The sequence below is a fragment of the Amblyomma mixtum genome, chromosome 1 (assembly GCF_055824585.1).
Source record: "Amblyomma mixtum isolate Tamu chromosome 1, ASM5582458v1, whole genome shotgun sequence".
In the NCBI taxonomy this organism is placed as follows: domain Eukaryota; kingdom Metazoa; phylum Arthropoda; class Arachnida; order Ixodida; family Ixodidae; genus Amblyomma; species Amblyomma mixtum.
In genome coordinates this window covers 283,350,916-283,370,977 of record NC_143012.1, presented here as the reverse complement: position 1 = coordinate 283,370,977, position 20,062 = coordinate 283,350,916, and the positions used below count along the sequence as shown (strand labels likewise).

General features: G+C 48.0%; 1 protein-coding gene across 6 annotated transcripts in view; it reads right to left on the bottom strand.

Annotated features, from left to right (window-relative positions):
* The window catches only part of LOC149371922 (uncharacterized), a 636,308-nt gene that overhangs the window by 495,018 nt on the left and 121,228 nt on the right, over nucleotides 1–20,062 (bottom strand). For 4 of the 6 annotated variants that reach the window (XM_089566242.1, XM_089566246.1, XM_089566247.1 and 1 more), the window contains exon 1: nucleotides 14,597–15,562. The exons of 1 other annotated variant lie outside the window; for it this stretch is intronic. The gene's annotated coding sequence lies outside the window, so the exon portion shown is untranslated. Of the gene's footprint in view, nucleotides 1–14,596; nucleotides 15,563–20,062 lie in introns of those variants that run through there. One more of the 6 variants, XM_089566250.1, reaches the window with a different exon arrangement.

Genomic DNA, 20,062 nt, shown 5'->3' with positions numbered 1-20,062 from the left:
CTGGGAAAACAAAGAGCAAAAAAAAAAAAAAAGCGCATCACAGAAGGCTGTTGGAGTTCTTCCTCAAATGCAGTGATTGCTATTATGCGGGTAAGATGAAATGATGGCTTCAGCTAAGGAATTCAGCCAATAGAGGCGAATCGAATTTGATAGCATACTGAAGCGAAATAAAACATTTTCTACCCTTTCTTGATACACTTGGTTACCCGCAGGAATAACAGGAGGCGGGAAATGAATCGTAAGGTAATAAGGCTAGGTTGCAGAGCAGGCCGTCATTCTTGTCACAAATAAAATTTGATCCGATATCGATCGAAAGAAATATATATGGCAGCTGTGTCCCGCCATTACTCGCTTAGCGGGACGCAATAGGAGGCTAACGGAAAGGTTTGAAATTAAACTGAGGACAGCAGAGTGCCGTGGAAAGGAAAATGATAGAGGTAACCTCGCAGGACACGAAAGAAAGAAAACAGTGCGGTCTAGAGGACAAACTCCAGCTAATGTCACCGCGATAAATGAACTGGTCCGATGAACTGGGGTTCCCGGAGCATGGCTCCCCGGAGCTTGGGGTCCCCGCAGTGAAGTGGATGGGCGAGATTAGGCAGTTTGCAGGGATGGGGTGGCTGCAGCTATCCCCAAGGCAGGGATAATTGCAAAACAGTAGGAGAGGGAGGGGGCGAGGGAAGGAAAGGGAGGGAAGTCATCCAGGTGAAGGCATCATTTTGCTGCCTCCCATTCAGGAGTAGCCCATGGAGGTACATAGCGACTGTATTTCAGCACACCAGAACAGTAGGAGAGGCGTTTGTCTTGTGGTGAACGTAATCCTGCTAATATCAGTCAGCAGGAATAGTATCTACTGCTGTTACGTTATTTTCAGAATAACAAATAAATGCGACCACGGAACTGTAGTCTGGATGGAATACTTGGTTGATAGCCACACCATTCCAAATGCTGCAACTTAGTTAGTTTAGTTTATGGGGTTTAACTTCCCAAAGCGACTAAGGCTATGAGAGACGCCGTAGTGGAGGGCTCCGGAAATTTCGACCACCTGGGGTTCTTTAACGTGCACTGACATCGCACAGTACACGGGCCTCTAGAATTTCTCCTCCAAAGAAATTCTAGCCGCCGCGGCCGGGAACGAACCCGCGTCTTTTGGGTCAGCAGCCGAGCACCATAACCGCTGAGCCACCGCGGCGGCGCTGTAACTTAATGAAAGACATGATATAACGTCATTGGTTGCTCCTATCATAGTAAACTCTAAAGTTTACCAGAGTTAGGATCAGTCAACCTCTCGACAAATGACTGGATTAGTTAAAGCCACTAATTACGCGTTGAACGTTTCTCTTAATTCGGAGCATTTATAATTAAAATACGCGAATTGCGCTGTTTCAGCCAAAAGCGCGGCGGAAGGCTATAACCGTTATTTAACTCCGGTTGAATGGGAATATCATATTGTATTCCCCAAACTCAATGAGGCGACTTATTCAGACACAGGTTGGTTACAGATTTTACGACTTCATTTGTGTCCGCTAAAATTTCAAATGCAGTCCAGTCGGTCCAACCGAGGAAACTTTGAAACTTTCCTTCATTTCGAGACAGCGAAACAAGGTTGCTGCCGCAATCCCGTCAATAACTGGCTGGAGACCAAGGTGAAGCCTAGACGCCCCCTCACCCCCACTTTCCTTCCACCCCCGCCACGCACAGACAGACGCACACACAGGCGCGCGCACCCACAAAAACGGTCGCGCGAACCTTTGAAACCGCAGACATCCAACGCCTGCGTCACTATTTTCTTTCTCAAAATAAAGGGCTCACCCACGTCACAATGGCCTAATTTTAGCGCCGAGAAACCAATGGCGCAGTCACAGTTTGTGGGGGGTGGGCTTCAGATTTTCGGACAAACACTGTATATCAAGTCTCCCCTCGAAAAACAACGCCGACTTCAGGGCCAGGCAAAAAGCGCCAGGCAAAAAAAAAAAAAAGAGCACGCAGAGGGAACTGGGCGGCAAAAGACAAGAGAGAGCGTCAAAGTATCCAGTCACAATCGGGGCTCCAGCACGTTGGCCGCCGCTTTCAAAAGCGACTCCCAAGACCGACGACTCCCTGGGAGAGGACTTGCCGAGTCCGCGGAAAAAAGAAAATCTCGAGAAGAGAGACAACAGCGCGTGCCGATGGCGGCAGCGGAGGTGGGTGGAAGGAAGGAGTGCGCTTGGTGGCACGTTGAGAAACCCCTGGCGCTTCCCTTGTATTTTTGTCGGCGCCTTCTAAGCGTTCGGCGCGGTATAAGCGTTTGAGACGCCGAGAAGACTTAGGGCGTCGCACAGCGGCGCTGACGGACCGCCGAACGACACCAAAATAGAGGACAACAGCTATCGAGTGACAAAAGCGCCGCGGGAGGAAAAGATGAAGCGGAGGCCACACCGTCCCCCCCCCCCCTCCCCTCCCCCCCCCCCCCACACACACACGCACAACACACACACCCACAAGCACCCTAGTGCTACCTTTCTCGCAATAGCCTTTCTCGGTGGCGTTACGCTGCGGCGTCGTCGCCAAAAGTCGTGAAGGACCTTTGCCGCGGCCGCTGCAGTAGCAGCAGCCGCAGCAGCAAAAGAAGACCGTTCCACCGTCCCAGTGTTTAGCGACGCCACCACATTTCGACGTAGTGTCCGCGGTTGTCTCGCTTTTTCCCTTATCTATCGGTCGTGTTCCAGCGCCTTTCTCGTCCCAGCGTATAGAATCCAACCTGTGCGTATTGCCGAGAAAGAAAAGGGAGCGAGGGAAAGGCGAGAAAGAGAGGAAAAGAAAGAAAAAGCGCGAGGGGTCGAAAAGAGAGGAATGGCGCTTCTCGGCGGATTGAAACGCAGACAGCTTTATGAGGGACGTGGGCGGGACGTGTGACACTGCCAGCGCCGCCGGCGCCGCCGCGAGTTCTGCCGGCGAGAGCGTAAGAAGAGGAGACGCGGAATAAATTGTGCTCGTGTCTGGAATTCGCGAGGAGAGTCCGAGACGTGACATCTTGAGGCGCCATCTCTTAGCCGCGTGGTGTCTGGGAGGCTATTTAGACGCGAACAGAGGTTTTTTGTGAACGGCGAAGCACGTACTGGTTTGTGCGAGAGGAGGAGGCGGTAGAGAGGGTAGTGAACTCAAGTTCATTTCTAGTTTTTTTTCTCTCTCTCTTTTACTGCGCACCGCGCTCCGCTTACGTTTTGCATACAAGCGAAAGCGAGTTCTAAAAAAAAAAAAATCAGAAAACTTGGATCCCATAGCAACAAACGGTATGTTATGTGAAAGCCAATGCGCGCTGTTGCGAAAAAAAAAAAAAAAAGCCTGAACTGCTGAACCTCTTCCTAAGTGGCCAATGTCTCAGCTGTTCAGGACAAATTTTCCCTACCCCTGCCTGGACGTCCCAGAATGAGAGTGGGGAGAAGCCCAGAAGTTTGGAGGAGCGGATAACGTTCGACCCAGAACAGCGCTCCCCAGGGACGTTTCGTTTGAACAGGAGTGGCTCAGTAAGTTCATCGAGAAAAGGCGAAAGAGCAGCGCCCACCTGACCTGCCGTCTGCAACGTGCTCGCACGGCTCAAAAAACAATGCTTGGCACCACAGACACAATGTGGCGTAGTTCCTACTTGCCGCACAACGGCCCTTCACAAACGGCTTGACTCTGGAGATGGGACATTCTCTTCGAAGGATTCCTGCCAATGCACTCGCGAGTAAGTGGAGCTCCGCGTACGAGTGAAACTTCCAGCTCATGACTTATAGAACCCATAAGACGCGACAAGACCAAAGAGAACTATAAAAGTAAGATTCTCACCAATCCCTTACCTAATATCTCATCTCCCCAACGAACGGCTACGAACCTTTCTTTTATAAAATAGATTTACTGTTTCATTCATTCTTCTTCACGATATACACTTTTTTTTAGACATAAGCGAAAATCTTACAACCCTTGCGACCAGAAACTGAAGCAGTTTACGCGAGACCGGTACGCTGCCAACCGTTGCCTAAAAGAAAGAAACGTCGACCTGCTTCAGCTCACATTCCTCGAAGGGCGGAGCCAATGTTTCGGCTTAAAGCAAGACCAGCCTGGACGCTTCGCCAAGAGCAAACACGAGGTGACCGCACACGGCAGAGTGTTCTCTCCTGAGAATAGACCGAAATGCGTTTTCGATGTGGGCAGCAGCGCGTCATCCGACATGAAAAATGGACGCGTTGTCGAGCAGAGAAAACACGGCCAATCCAAACAAACACAGCTAGAGTGATGAGACGACGGCAGGCCGTAAAAAACGCGCTACGTGCGAAAGAAAGGCGGCGTCAGAAAGAAACCTCCGCAAGTACAACGACGGCGCGGAGTCCGAGAACAAGCGAAGAAGAGCGGCAGCGAAAGAAGAAAAAAAGAAAAAGAAGGCGGATCGAGGGCAATGAAAGCGGAAACAAGCAAAGGGGTTAGGGTGAAGTGCATGCATCCGATTATAAATAGCGACCAGCGATGAAACAAGACGTGAAAATAGTAAGACAGGCACGGGGCGGCGTGCTGGAGGTCCGGGAGCTAATATTTGCTTAGGGACGCAGGACGCGCCACTTGACGTCAGTGCGACGTCCGCGCGTCGCGTACTCCGAAGCTTCGGCGCGGCACGACGCCCGTGCAGTTTCGGCCGCGGGAGTTCGCGCTGGAATCTGGCCTAAACAGAGGGGGGGACTTCCGCACGGGGCGGCGTTGCCAAACGAATATACACAGTTTCTTGCGCTCTGCAGGACGTCGGCTGAGAGCGCGAAAATCCGCGCGGAAGCGAGAACGCGTGAACTGCGTTGGCAAGCTCAGAGGCTTACAATTTAAAAATCCCACGAACAACTTAGGGAATATTTGCAGACTACGCGTCAACGCCGTCGGCGCTTCGGAAAAGCAGCAGGCGATAGCTTTGTCGTGCACTCCCGCTTACTTTGTCTCGGACCAGAAAAAGAAAGAAGATGAAATTGAATAGAAGTGTTACTTAGCGGAGCCTTATGTCCAGGGACTCTGTCATGTTGTTTCTAGCCTTGCTGCAGTTGCAATGCTTTTTACATATGTTTCACTGAAATTGACTAGTGTGGTTAGTAATGGCTACAGTCATCCACACACATGTGAAGACAAGAAGAGGTGTTCTTTTCCTAATGATGGCAATTTAGTTTTTAGATGAAAGAGCATGAACGTGTCGGTAAATAAAACTGTATGAACAAATAAGAAACAGAGAAAGGCGTCGCCAATAAAACAGAGAGGTGTCAATGCTTTCTTCGCATGAACGCTGGTTATTGCGCCACAGCTGTGCGCGATGATGTGACCTTTCCTGCGACGGAACGAAGTAAAGAACTAGAGGACGTTGCGCAGAGAAAAAGCAATCGAGGTTGGAAAGAAAGGAAAGAAAATGCTTCCAGACCAAAACAGAGCACAATGAAAGACATCTCTGCAGCAGTGCCCTAACTTCGGCTACCCGTAGAAACGATGGCTTCTCGCTTGGTCTCGAATGGGCCGAATGCTGACCTTCCCAAATGTTGTAAATTGCCGTCGCCTAAGTGAGGTCGCAAAGGAGACTGCGGAACGCCTACACCCTCTGTTGCAAACCCTGGCCTTCACCTAGGGAAGGTGCGATTGGCCGCTGCCGCAGCGAAAAAACCTAAAGTTTTTTCGCACTTCATATTTTTTGCAATATTGTTTACTTGTATTCTGTTCACTTCGAAATCTTGTGTAATGATGCTGCTAAATACACTCGTTAGCTATTGTTTTAAATAACCCGTTGTGTATATATCCTGTACGAATTTTTAACCGCTCACTGCCTTCTCTAATGCCCTCCAAGGGCCATGAAGGAACCTGAAATAAATAATTAAATAAACAGCAGTGAACGGCCAGACAGCGAAAAACAGGTAGTTCTAGTGCTTTACAATATCCCGCCCAACGAGCTTTGTTGGGAAAATAGCACTAAATGAAATGTGTTGTTGTGGGCAGAGATACGCGCGAATGTTCAGGTGCCTACAAAATCTTTAGAAAGCGAATTCTACAACAAAGCCCAATTGCCCGGAAGTCTAAGCATGCAGCAACGTACTGAAAGATGTGTTTCGCACTTTCCTGGGTGACCAATCCAATGTGCGCCTAAATGCTTGAGCATATGTAACTCAAGGCAGTGAGGAAATTCGTTTTTTTTTTTTCGATTTCATGGTTCTTTAAAGTTTTGTGGCTTGTGTAATGGTAGATAACTGATGTTCTGCTTACCTGATCAGGTATAGCGTTGCACAAACGCTTGCGAAAACTACTACCTAACCAATAGTTGGCGCGCTTGTAAGGAAACTCTACTGCATTTAATGTAGCGCTGGTTAGCTTTCGTCACTCATCCTACTGTGATGAGTTTGATGCGGTCTGGAACAAATATTCTAAACATTTGTGATAAACCTTTAATGCGCTTCTAACCGTACAAAATAAATGAATTTTTTATCCAGTTAGTTGTTTGGTCAGTCAGTTTTATCGACCTCTCGCCAGCTTTAGTTGCTACAGACGATAAGTGTTCTTTTTGACCTGAAAAAAGTTACTGCGATGTACACGTTTTATACTAGTAAATTCGTTGCCGTTGATGCTGCATTTGTTTACACTACAGACCACAGGACCACCGACAGCCTTTCAGCCTTCCGAAAAAAAAAAAAAAAAAACATTTCACCTCATATTCTTCACTGCCAGCTAGCAAAGTGATGTGCCCCTTCTTGTGGAAATATTCTTCGGTGAGAGCGCTTGTAATTTTAACTGCATTTTGGAGCTTGTTGATAACGCGGCTTAGGTACCCCCGAAGTTGCTTTTAATCCTCACCGTTTTTGGATTATTAGAGTTTCACACCTAATTTTGGTATTTATTTGTTGGTTTTACCAGAGAAGCTCTTTGTTACGCGTGAGGCCACGTCGTAATGGCAGACTGCCGTTAGGTGTCGCTAATGGTGAGTTTTTAGAAGTGTGCGAATAGAAACTTTTCCAAACCGAATCTTATACGAATGGTGCAGCTTTCCTACCGAATCGAATAAGATTAATGCATTCTAAGGTTTAACAGCATATGAATTGATTGGTAAACCGCTCAGGTGCAATTGCGCAAGGATCGAATATTCGTACAACGAATAATCGTGCGAAACAGTGAAGCGCTAGGGACTGCACTGTGGTAGGGCACTATAACTTAAGGAGTTATGGGCGTATCGGTATCAAAAAATGCGACACTGATCTCAACTATGGGGGCTAGAACCACTAATAAAATAGGAAAAATAGCACTTTCCACTGATGACAGCAACAACAACAACAACAACAAAAACTACCGCCACATTTCAGTACATCAGAGGGGGGACAGCTACGTATGAGCCATCGCGGCCGAGATCGGGCCTCAGGGCTCGGTTTGTTAAACGTTCTAGAGAAATGGCGCGTCGCTCAATTTTGGAGGCCGGTACATGAAATAGGCCGCCTGGCGGAGCTGAACCGTCGGGCAGATTGGCAACGGCAGCATGCTTGGTGGCTTCGAAGTAAACCCTGCTTACGAAACAATCCTCTAAGCAAACTACAGCGTGTATTATTTAAACTTCGCGTCAATTATTCTAAATGTAGCCGAAAACTTGAGAGCACGTCCGTTCAGTTCGAAGATTTCGAACATGCACTATTTGGTTGATTCAGGGAATTTAACAGGAGCATATTCGACTCCCACTTCAAAATTTTCGAAGATTCGTACACCACTTTCAATTTTAAGTTGGCATATGAAAATAGCTGGTACAAGGTTGTCCTTGTGACAGAAAGTAACTTTTATATGTGAGGGATAATTTTACATGGTTAACTTGTAAAACGGCTATAGTATTCTCTAAAATAGACGTTTTTTTTCCCAGAACTCCACGAATCGCTGCAAAAGTGTGTTGTGTTGTGTTTTATGGCGCGTGAATGACTCAGACAGTCAAGCGCCAAACGCAAGGTCAAATGTGTGCGCGTTGGGAAAAAGTGTGTTGTGTTGTGTTCTGTTCGCTTTCATTGCGCATAAGCAGCTAAGGCTATCATTCACCAAATGCGGGGTCAAAAGTGACCGTTTGTGACAATGATGGAGCTGAAGTCGTTTGTTGACTCCAAGCTTGAGCAGCGAAAACGTCTTTGAGAGTTACGTATACGGCCGTAGATGGTTGAAAAACGCCTTTGAAAGCAGACTGAGACTACTAGTTGGGAGATAACATAACCCTAGGCCACCTCGAATTCAACAAACGTCGTTGCTAGCTGGGTTCAAGCACATTTGTACAGAATAAAACATTCATTTTAAGTTTTATTCCGCGCTTCATAAAATACACATTTATTACCTTCCTATAGAATGTAAAGAAACGCACACATAGTTAATTATTCCGTTCCTTTCAAATACTAATCTTCGGTTGGCTGAAAGGACACATGCCACGTCGAGAACAACGCTTCCGCTTTCTAGAATTCATCTCCAATAGCAACAATCTTCGAAGTTATGTTTACTTTCTCAGATGAATTGAGAAGCGTCTAAGGTACACTGAGGAAAGATTTAAGTTGGATTGTATCGAGAGGTGTAATCACAAAGAAGATATATTTTCATTGAAAACGAAGCTTTTGTACCGTAGAAAAGGAAGAAAAATCAAATACAGGTGCAGCCACCAGCGGCCGATTTCGCAAGGAAACTGTAACAAATCGACACGGCTTCTGGGGCACGGATCCAAGAGGCTAGGTTACATCGCCGTTCACTTTTCGGTGTAGATGTCACGAGTTTAAATCGATTGGCGGGAAAATTTTCGAATGCAATTTTCTCATCAAGAAATATGTCTTTTGGTGCTGGACAAACATCAACACAGCCGGAAAGATCAATATAATCTATTTTTACTCAGAACGATATTCGCATACAGTTGTCCACAGTGTCCCATTGAACCAGACTGGAGTACTTCTCAAAACGTGTGCTGAACTAACCGATACCTCACGATTACACCAGGGAAGACAGCGAATGAAAAAAGAGAGTGCTTATGCGTTGTTGCCGCCACTAAAGTTGATACTTCAGCCCATGTTTGCGCTTTGGACACTTGAGTGAGCAGAACTGCAACATCTTCACCGACAGCCCTACACCGCGACCCTACAGCTGTGTGCATTCCATCTGAGCTCGACCCAGATTCTCTCTCGCTCAACTACAGAGCTACTGCCACTGCTACTGCGCTGCTACGGCTACTGCATCGGCAGTGTTTCTGTACACAGGCTTCGCTTGTACCCCGTCAGCTTTGGCCTGAGCCATTCTCACCAACTCGCAAGCGGCGCTGGAATTTTCACGCGCGTATGAGCAATCCATTAGCGACGGCAGATGCACGCAGATTATACAGTCAGTGGGTTGCGCCACATTGCTGCGTTGCAACGGATGCCTTTGCAGACCAAAACGTGAGAAAATCTGTAATTTGTGAACTGTGGATTTTAACGTCCCGTAGCGACATATAGGGGCTATAAAGGACGCCGTAGTGGAGGCCTCTGGATAAATTTAGGAAACATGGGGTTTTTAAACGTGCTCTTACATCACACAGCACACGGACGATTTGGTATTCCGCGTGCATCCAAATACGGCCGCCGCAGTACGAATCGAACCCGCCACCTTGGGATCAGCGACTGCACGCCAAAGCCACTGAGCCACCGCAGCGGGTCAAAATGTGACAGTTATGAGGTCATTCAAACAGCCTTGTGTAGAGAGAATGCAATGAATTTTTGTACGAGCTTCTGAGTGCCTTGAACAGTGCTCCTTCTGGCGATCGCCGTGACACTCAGTGGAAATATCATAGTCTTGCTACAATTTTCCTGCTTATTAATATTGGCTCATGGGCTCACAAAGCACGTCGAAGCACCTCTTTATCAAAGTGACCTGAATTCAGCTCTATCCTCAGTGAAGCAAACAATCCGCCCTCGAAGTTCAGCAGCAGACCAAGTGATTGCTCTATAGATGTCAAGTATTGTGGGGACATAAGATCCATACGATCTGCGTTTGAAGGCGCTTCTCTTAGCTGAAACATTCCTTGGAGAGAGAGAGAGAGAGAGAGAGAGAGAGATAGAGAGAGAACGAGTCGTTCTTGAATTTGCCCAGAATTAAAGGATCCAACGCAGCCCCGAAACAAATATGAGCGCCCAAGCTTGGATGAGTGGCTAGGCTAACTTCACATGTCATCAAAGGTCATCTTCGTACATCTATAGATGTCGAAGATCCATCTAACCTATAGGTTAGATGGATAGCGGAGTTAGACTTGCCACTGAAACCGGGCGCCTTCTGTCGTCCGCAGTCATACGTTGCGCGGATACTCAGAAATCAAAGTAAAGTTTAAAACAAGTAAAATTTTAACTGATCTCAGCGGTATCAACCAGCTTTCGAACTGGCGGAGACAGTTGCAACGGTTCAAATAGAGCGTCGTAGAGTGTGAAGAGAAACCACAATTAGAGCGAGACTGAAAACGCTTTCCTTGTTTTCTTGCTATGAACACATGTTACTCGAAACTTCAGCGCATACAAAAGAAATGCAGCGAGAACAAATTTGTTCGCAGCCGCTGTCATGCACTGATACCAACTACGGCTGTCCCAAGCTGCGCGCTCGGTGGCGACGGAAGGGAAGAAAGCGCTGTCAAGCACTGGGCTGAAAACAATGGTTGCTCCGCCCTCGAAAATCTCGTGGGTAAACACATTTTTGGAGAAATAGGCTGGCTACGAAGGTTGAGCACTAATAGCAATATGTGAGCTTAAACTTGAAGAGTGCCCCCCCCCCCCCCCCCCCCACTCCTGAGAAAAAAAATAACCCAGACATGCTCTAAATATAGCAATGGCTTTAAAAAATAATGAAAGGAGCAACAAAAAAATCACAGGTACACCTAATGCCTATAAGTGCTGGCAAATGCGATAGCATTAGCAGCTGTTGATGGCTTTACATCACTTCGAGTGTGGTGGCGTGACGTCCGATTCCCTGATTGGTCGAAAGAGGCCACGTGACCTTATGGTTGATTTATGGTTTGGTTTATGAGGATTTAACGTCCCAAAGCGACTCAGGCGATGAGGGACGCCGTAGTGAAGGGCTCCGGAAATTTCGACCACCTGGGGATCTTTAACGTGCAATGACATTGCACAGCACACGGGCCTCTAGGATTTCGCCTCCATCGAAATTCGACTGCTGCGGCCGGGATCGAACCCGCGTCTTTCGGATCAGCAACCGAACGCCATGACCACTGAGCCCCTGCAAGGACACATGAACTTCTGATGTCATCACAACATGCCCACGGTGGCAGGTGGTAAACGGCCCACCGGAATGAGAGGTGAAGTGGTTACCTCATCTGTTGATTCAGCTGTGTGATCGAAGTGGAACGATTGAATGCTGGTGAGTGTATGAGGAGCAACCACGAAACACATAAAAAATGACACAGAAACACCAAAATGGCAACAATGAGGATCTCTAATGCATTAAGTGCTCCCCCGAGATTTTACGACCGACGACGCAGTCGGCCCCATGGGGCTTCTAATGCCACCGCATTTATTTGATAAACGCAACGCCAGCGGTACCGCGCGTGAGAGAGAAATCGTTGAAGTAGTATGCATTGCTTCTGGAATCTACAGGGACGAATTAGTGCCGGTGTTTGACGTCTGTGCAGGCGGAACAGGCAACCCGTGAAGAATTTAACGCAGGGTGTTCGTATAGGGCCCCCAGGGGAAGTGGTTTAGTGGGTTAAAGGGCAAGTGCCACAACGGTTCAAATGGAAGGAGTAAAGGTGACAGGTACCAGAGTCACGCTAGAAAGGCCAATCCGCCAGGCATGCATTTCGAAATCTGAGCCTTGAATCGCAGAATGAACAAAGGAGCGAGACGGCCTGCTACGCAGCAGATAAATGTGACGAAAGAAACGAAGCCCGCTAGAAATGGCAACCCGGGAGGCACGCATTTCGGATTCTGAGCTTTGAATCTCATAATGAACAAAGGACCGAGAAAGCCTGCTACGCAGCAGATAAATGTGAGGGAAGAAACGAAGCCAAGGAACATACCCATGACGTTCTGTCCAACGAAGCCCTTACAGAGCGAAATCTAAAATTCGCGTGAGAAATAGTTCTTCCGGCATCGAGAGGGCACCTAACGGAGACACAGCGGATGACTAATGATGCCAGTGAAGCCGGAAATAGGCAAACAGAGAGGCTTGCTTGCCATTAAAACTTGCTATGAGGCGTTTGCTGAGTTGCCGTTAGTCAGAAGAGGTGCTGCGGAATTGCGACTAAGGCATCTGTGTATAAGTCGGAGGTCAAGAGTTCAGATGACCCAACCGTGAACAGCCTTACTTTGCCGTCCTAGCTAGTCGCAATACGAAGAAGACTGTCTGGTCCGTCGAATTCCTTCTAAAGCCTATTGTCAGAGCAGCGGTAGAGCCAACATACGACCCTCATGTACAAATGAAATATCGCTGACGGTGTCAGTCCCCTCGCGTGATTCTATTGCCAGCTCCGAGTGCCAGTCATTTGTCCATCCGGACGAACTGCTGGTTTCGACTCCTCGCAGCCAGAAACTGAAAGCGAGTTTTATTACTGCCGTGCTCTTGTACCATCACAAATAGACAACACTGAGCTCAATGAGTTTCTCTGAAACGCGTCTATACAGAATACCTTTCGTTTTCTTCTCCTTGCTTAATCGCCGCTAGCTTCTTTTTTTGGCGCGAACAAAATCCTAAATTCTAAATTCTGGGGTTTACCGCACCAAAGTTGAAAGTACGCTAAGAAGGACACCGTAGTGGTGGGTTCAGGATTAGCCTAGACCACCTGGGGCAACAACAGCACCAACAACAAGAAAGTAAAACAAACAAACAAACGAGAATGTGGACTTCAGCGCTATACTGTTACACCTGTGCTATTACACTATGCAATACCAGGCTCTTCATTCTCGGTGTCCTTTGCATATACAAAAGCTTCAGCTGGAATTTTCAAAAACAGTTTCTTCGTTTTCATCTCGACGCGAGTCCGTGTCGAGGATACAGCTTCGTTTCACTGTGAAGGCCGTCCGTTCATGCTTCGATGGAAGAATGACCGTCTAGGCTCCAATCTTAGTTTACGGCCGCGCAAATTCTGGGCGCAACAACAGAGGGAACAAGCCTGGAAAACGCCACACACGAGGAATGTAGATGAGGCCTGCAGTGGGAACCATTCGTCCTTGAACGAGCGCAATGGCATTATGAGGGATTGACAATAAACATCGCCGACGGCGATTTGGTATTCTCCTAGAGAGCGGGCCGGGTCCGCGTACACGGGTGATGCGGTCCCTTTTTTAAGCGTTCCCGAGTGCCGATAAAACGACGCCGAATTGAAATTCACGGCGAGCTTTGCATGCGAGACAAGAAACGATTGCTGAGGCCATTCAAGGACGGGTGCACGCCTCGGCGAAAGTTGAGAGCGCATAAAAAGAGTGCGCGAATATCGGTGGCAAGAGGTGCAATTTGCCTCATTCTTTTGCTGGACAGAACGCGCGCCCGGAGAGCCTTGGAGAGAATAGCCTCTGAGGAATTTTTTCAAACATGAAAAAAAAAAAAAAATCTGACGTGCCATCGGATAAATTGACGTTGTAAACAAGTGGAACGCAATAGGAAAAACAAATATTCCCTTTTTCCACAGGCCTGGGCAAGAAAAAAAAATGAGATGTAAGAAGAGAAGGAAAGCACAATAATGAGAACCTTCTTACAGCGCTAGTTGTCGTTTTTATTAACTGATTAACTGCTCGTGCCCCCTTTCTCTCTCTCCCCCCCCCCCCCTCCCCGCCCCTCCCTTTGCATGCTCGAAGCATAAATTCCTATCATAAACATCACTGTCGCTGTCATTACCAACACGCTGTGGCGCTCATCGCAGTTCACATTCCAGGAACATTTTAAACATCCTCTGCAGCGCTAATCCCGTTCCTAAAGAACTGATGATTGCGTAACAGCCAACGGTGAGCTCAGCAGAAGCGAATAAATCGGCAATCTATCATTTTTTGCTCAAGTACGCGCATAAAAGAGCTTGACTAATCGCGAATTTGTCGCCTCTTAGAATTATCACTTCAGCTTAGTAATTTTTCTCCCTGAAGCTTGGCGAAACAAAAAGTAAAATATAGGCGATGTCTCAACTTGCGGATGGAACCCTCAAGAGGAAAATAAAATGCGTATTATTGAGGGGTTTAACGTCCCGAAGCGACACATAGGCTATGAGGAATCAGAAAAGAGACAAATAAAATTAGAGGAAAACTTTCAGTAGCCAAGCTGTAATGGGCATAAGCCAATTAAAAGCAAAATTAACAGTGGCGCTGAAAGGAGGAAAAATGAGGAGAAGAAAAAGCCAACTGAAAAAAAAAAACAGAAAGTAAGGAGTTATGAGCGCGGCGTCGGCCTCAACCTCCCATCGGACGTTATAGATCATCAGATATATCAGTGGCGATTATCATGAGCGAAAGCCCCTGCGTCATGTGTCGACGCGCGCACACACGCTGGGAGCAGCCATCACCGAACACCTCCGCCTCGAAACGCGAACGCGCGAAAACAGAGAACTCCCGACAACAGTAGAAAGAAAAGGCGGGAAGAGTTGCTCGGTGGAGAGTCTACTTACGCAATCCGCGCCGGCGCCGCCGCAGGGCCTTCCCCGGGAGAGAACACAACGGCGTGCCTGTCGACAGGGCACCCCCCCTTCCACGTGCGGCCAGTCTGGGTCGGTCCGGCGCCAACGTGCTTCCCTGCCAACACTCCACTCCGACAGGCAGCGCTTACCACGGCACACTTTTCCCACCACGCGTCACCGCACTGTTGCGACTTGGACGGACGAAGCAGGCATTCCAGCGACGAGCGGCGAACAAACGAGGAAAACCGAGATCACTCCTCCTTGCTCGTCGATGCCTAACCTCCTCCACCTGAGGCTGTTTAGCGCAGTGGCGCGGGGAGACGAAACAGCAGCTCACAGAGATGGGAACGCCCTCGTTTACTTGGATTCGCACTCTAGAAGCAGTTGCCCGAGACTCAGATCCCGTCGATAATGCCACGCCGTTTGTCAGCGTTGAGGAGGCCACGAGACTCGCTGCGTTGAAATACTAACACTTCTCCACACATCCCAGAGCAGCCGACATTTTTTTCTTTTTTTCTCCTGGTTTTTTAAAACAGTGCACAGCTAGAGACACGTTTTAATTCACACTGCCGGGCATACTACCCACTCGCTCTGTCTGACACCTGTGAGATTTCATTCAACCAAGCACTTCATCGGGACGCGAGACAGAGATGTCCCGGCGGGCGCGAGCAGGGCGTCTGTCTGTCAGCTGCAGCGCCGGCGTCAAGCGCGCAGCGGCGGACTCGTCAGGCGGTCACGCCTTCCAGTTTTCCCAGAGCGAGCGGCGCAACTAGACGCTCGTTCGCTTTTTCTTTACTTTTTTTCGTCACCGTCGGTCCTAACCGAAGCCAAATGACTGGAGCGCTTTACGCGAACGCGCTACTCTTTCTCGACTCAAGGGCGTAAATAACGCGGAAACTAAAAGAAAAAGTAAAACAAGCCGGCTCTCTCACTCTAGTTATTGAAGGCGGTCAGCGAAGTCTGTCAACTCGTCAAAACGATATATGCCGACGGGCTGTAGGGACGTAAACGTGCGCAATGTGCCTAAGCGCCCCCCTCTCGCACGAGCAAGCTGGTGGTGACTCGTCCGCTCGGAAGCAACAAAAAAGAATAAAAGAATCCTCACGCGGGCGACGCGCTCCACGCGACAAATAGGCGCGACAGATCGACGCTCGGCGAAGGTTCCGCAGCCGGTGAAGGGAGGGCGCCCCTGTCGGCTGGCAGGGCGCAGACAGTTGGGGGCTGCAGCCGCGGCACTCACACAAGCGTACGGCACTGGCACCGAAATAACGGCACCGACGAGCGAGCGAGCCGCGGGCTTCTTCCAACGCCGAAACGCTGCCGTCGCGGCAGCGAGCGCGAAAAGGCACTGCAGCCTCAGCGAAACCGCGCCGGTTAGGCAGCGAGCCTCACTCGACTCCGAGAGAACCAAGTGAGCTCAGTCAACAGCCGGAAAACACTGATTTTCGACGGTTGAGAGCTAAAGGTGTCTGTAAGTCAGCGGTGACGTATCAAGTCATGGATACTTTTCTTTAGATATGGGCTATAAGGCCCAATATTACTCCGCTCTAGCACAGCGGAGACGAACTGGCGTAGACGTGCGCGTAAAACAACCGGTCCAATGCGGTTTTATATACAAAAATTCGCACTTGTTCCCTCCTATTGCATTGCTTTCTTGAAACGGTTCCCTGAGCTATAGATCTAAACACACAAGTACGCTGTAAAGTAGCAAAGTAAGTTCTGGCTGGCTAGCCTGCATGAAGGAAATGGATGAGGGTGTATAAAGGGGAAGAGAAGCGATGTGTTAACAATGAAGGATGTTACGTAACGACGTGTGAGTTGAAAAGTCACAGCCTATGGAAGCGGAGCAGTGCTGGGCAAGCGTTCGCCGCTTACGATCACTGCTGCTGCTGTCTTAGGATTTTCATCATCGTCAGTGGGAGAGAATTAAGGCAGTCTAGTGCACAGCACAGCTACTATCGCTAAGCGGCTTCAGCGGAGGACATCCTCTACGACAGCTGAGCTTCACGGCATTAAGGAAGCTCTTTCTTACATCCTGCGCCGAACCGCCGACCGTTGGGTTATCTTCACCGATTCGAAAGCATCTCTCCAGATCCTGGCCAACCTGCTGAAGAAAACGAATCACCAGCCAGTTGCCCTGGACATCGGATATCTACATCATTTAGCTATTGCCGCAGGCCACTGCATAACATTTCAGTGGGTACCTGCTCACTGTGGCATTCAGGCTAATGAAAAAGCAGATGAAGCGGCCCGTAAGGGCCATCAACATCGGAGATACATTAGAACTTTTTTTACGAAATCTGATGCGTCCCAGGTGGCCAGAAGTTTTGCTTCCGAAGAAATGTATCGGCTTTGGAGTTTGCCGACATATCAGTAGCAATTTCTTCACTCAATCGACCCACATCTTAGATCAAGACTCTCACCCAGAATTCCTCGACATCTGGAAACACTTTATCATCGACTTCGTCTTAATGCTGCATATACAAACGGCTTACGATACCGTTTTAGACAAATGGACAGTCCACACTGTGACAACTGTGCCGCGATAGAAACTGTGGAGCATATCTTGCTTGAGTGCCCTGCATATGCTAACGAGCGTGCGTACTATGAACATTGCATGCAGAAGCTCTGCTCAGTGCCCCTTACAATGGACAAAGTTTTAGGTCCCTTAGCCTGCCTTAGGCAACAGAGACTTGCAATGACTTTTCTATTCACATATTTAAAAGACATTGGACATCTCGATAAGCTTTAAATTCACTTGCACGTCACCTTCATGCATTCTTCATACAGTGAACTTCGTCAGCCCATTTGACGGACTATGCACTCCATCACTCCATAGGTTACATCAATACTCGCCATTGCATCCTTAGTACCCATTTCATGGCCGCATTTTATCTTCGTTTTTTTTTTTACCTCTTCCACTCTGCTCTCCTGTCTTTATCTCCCAAATTCCCCTCCCTGCGCAGAGTAGCATGCCAGCGATCTTTAAACGCCGGCTAAATTCGCTGCTCTTCATTAAAGAGTCTCTCTCTCTCTACATCCATATGCAGCTCTGCGTTCACAAATGTAGCGTTCACAAAACCACACTATGTTCGCATACCAATGAAAAAAGCATTATTTTGTGAATGCAACCTCAAGCCAGAGTCGATGCAGCAACATTTCTTGACGTCGCCGTAGGCAAGTTGCAAGACCGAGCTCTAAGTCTGTGTACAGAAGACGTGGACGTGAGTTTAAAAAGTGGCAGTAATTCCACGAGGCAAGCGTTCGAAGCCTATTACTTTGAATGATTTATAGATGACATAGACCGAGTAAGAGGCACAGATACATCATACAAGTTTGCTAAACACAATTTCGCAGGTCAACGATTGCAAAATTTCCCTGCAACATGGCCTGACACAAAATCACCTCAGAAGGAATAATGGCCAACATTCCGGCAAATTAACGATGGGCATACACATGGTTCTGAAGCATGCGTAGTGTTTTATTGTGTTCTTCTTTTCCCTACCCTTCCTTGCCTTTACTCAGCCGCTTTTCGCCACGTACACAAAGCCTTGCCTCTTGCTGTACCATGTAGATATTCCGTCTTATCCATTTTAAACATTATATCTTCGGACAAAGAGTATCACATTCGTTCCTAAAAGGGTTCACTAGGAAGTTAAATAATATAAAGGTATACAACGTGAACACTAAACGACAAAAATGTCAACAGCGTGGTCAAGTACAAATGTTTTCAACAACGACTCATTCATGCACGCAACAGAGACGACATACCTTGACAATATAAGATGTGTTTTCCTTCACTTGACAAGGACCAGTTTCAGAACAAACACTGTATAAGCCCAAAGATCCCTCTATTGTCATCTGTGCAGACGCCGACGCTTGACCGGCAGCACAATCACGCACACAACCCCGCTGCAGCTAATTGCTGTGTGTTTCACCTTCGGGGTTCCAGTCGGACGGTTTTCTTGAGGCGTTATAAAAGATGCTATCGCCGGTAGAAGGCGAGCGACTTCTAAATTGAACGGGAGCAGCCTCAAGTCGTCAGGCTGCTTTGACAGAACGCAAAGCCACGCACCAAATTTGATAAATGTAGCACGGCAGTGATACGTCATGCACCGTCTGGAGACACTGTCTGGCGCGCATTCGCCATTCTGCGTCTAGTGGCTAATTCTGCGATCAGCGAGCGCGTGTACTTGCCGCAGCAGAAAAAAGTCTCACGCTGACATTTTCTTCTCAATGAGCAGTGAGATTTCTTTGTTTGGGAACCCAGAGGCACCTTTTCTTGGGTGAACTATAGGGTGTTCCTCAACTCAATCATCAAGACATCAGCTCAGGATCATGATAAGTGACGCGTAACAGCAGCTTTGCTCTACGCAATTGCTTCGGCTCAAGCCCCTCGAAAGAGACCGTCCGGCGTCTCTTGAGCCAATGACTTGACAGCGGCGACGAATTAGGTGTGAAACGCTGAGCGCTTTTCTGCTCCTCCCTTGCAGATAACCTCTATGGGAAGCTGCAAGCCAAGCCCACCAACGGTGTACAACACTTCGCTCGTGCCTCAAGAAACTGGTGTGATATCAACTGCCATTAGGGGGCGGGGTAGTGAGCGGTTCCTGTCAGCTGCATTATTGGCGGGAACGTCAGTTTCGCCGCTACAAAAGGAGATATTCATGGTCCACCGCTTCACTTGTCAGCTGCGAAGACTTGCGGCAGATTCCCATCGGCTGTCCGGAGCAAATGATCTTGCTCCACAAACCGAAAAGCGTGCTTTAACGGCCGATTTGGATTAAGATCTTGTGCTTTGGTTGTACTTGAAAGGACTTATTTCATTAGAGCCTCGAATATTTTCTTGAAAAAAAGCCAGTTCCTTTCGGATTTCGTAAAGGTAGGCCAACAGAATCAGAATAACTGGTTCTAAAAGAAAATACAGCATAAGAACACTTACCGCAATCTATTTGCACTCGGTGCTTACATTGAACTCAGTAAGCCTTTCGATGGTCTGAACCATACAATTCGTCCTGGCAGGCTACACTAACACGGAATTCCTGGAGAACCTTTAATGCCGCTTGAATCATGACAAAGTAACGGGAGACAATGCATATACCTAGATAGCCAATAGTCTTCCTTGTTTCCCACCGTTTCTGTGTGTCGGGGGGAAATATATTAGGCCCCAGTCCATTTTAGCATACATATCAATGATTGAGTAGAAACAGACGGAACAGCTAAATGTTTTCATTTAGGCTAACGACACTGGGTCAACCCAGTGAACTCGTCGAGAAAGGCCAAATTCTAGTACAAAGTTGTGCAGTGATTTGAGCTGGAACGCTCATGTTCGTTATATTTGCAAAAGTACTTGTCGTTTCTTCCACGTTATCTCACTATCGAATGTACTGCCTGTAAAAGCTATAAGCCCCAAATAGATCCTTGCTTATTTTTCCTTACTGCAGCCTACTCTGGGTT